Consider the following 863-nt stretch of genomic DNA (forward strand, 5'->3'; position numbering starts at 1 on the left):
TTATTTTAAATTGTAATAATATTTCACAGTATTACTATGTTTTTTTGTATTTGCAATTGTATATTCTATATTGTATATTGCAGCCTTGGTGAGCACAAGACACTTCTTTTGTTTGTTTTTTTATCCCAAACTTTAAAATGGTAGGGTATATTAATTAATGTGTTTTACATTACAAATCACATATTAAATTAGATTACGTAATCTAAGAATGTTGGGATTAAACATTTATGTTTTGTTTTCAGTTGGCCTTTGGTTAGCAATCTAACATCTACTATCTTATCATAATGCTAACTGTTTGAGAAAAGCTCTTTCACGAGTTCGCACTTTCTTATAATTAATAAAGGGTTATGCGTATTTGGCGTGCTGTCCAGGGAGAGGGCTCCGAGCTTGGCAAGACTCCCGAGCCCGGGGCACCCCCCCCTGTCCGGGGAGAGGGGTCCGAGCTCGGTGTTCAGCCCGGCCTAAAAAACGCTCCCCCCGAATGCTTCTCCCCGTGCTGGGGTAGAAACTATGCTGAAGGTGCGAGGTCGGGGTGGCGGAGGGATGCTGAAAGTCGAGAGATAACGAAGGTAGGGCGTACTTGGTTATTTATGGGAGTTTTCTCGTGTGCCGATTGGATACATGGTGTAATCACTAATGATGAACTGGCCGTGTTAATTATCCGTGCATGCTCCTCCCGAAATTTGTTTGTAAACATCACTTAATTCTCTAGAACAAGACATCTTTATAACACACTAGTGGAAAAGGTTTCTGTGGTGCGATAGGATCTTGCACAAAATCCTGAAAGGGTACGCTGGCAACATTTTCACCAAATAAAGGTTCTTAGCAAAAACTGGTTTTGAATTGGTCCATTAAACCCATAG

This window comes from Sinocyclocheilus grahami, unplaced genomic scaffold (assembly GCF_001515645.1).
Source record: "Sinocyclocheilus grahami isolate Dianchi unplaced genomic scaffold, SAMN03320097.WGS_v1.1 scaffold1004.1, whole genome shotgun sequence".
In the NCBI taxonomy this organism is placed as follows: domain Eukaryota; kingdom Metazoa; phylum Chordata; class Actinopteri; order Cypriniformes; family Cyprinidae; genus Sinocyclocheilus; species Sinocyclocheilus grahami.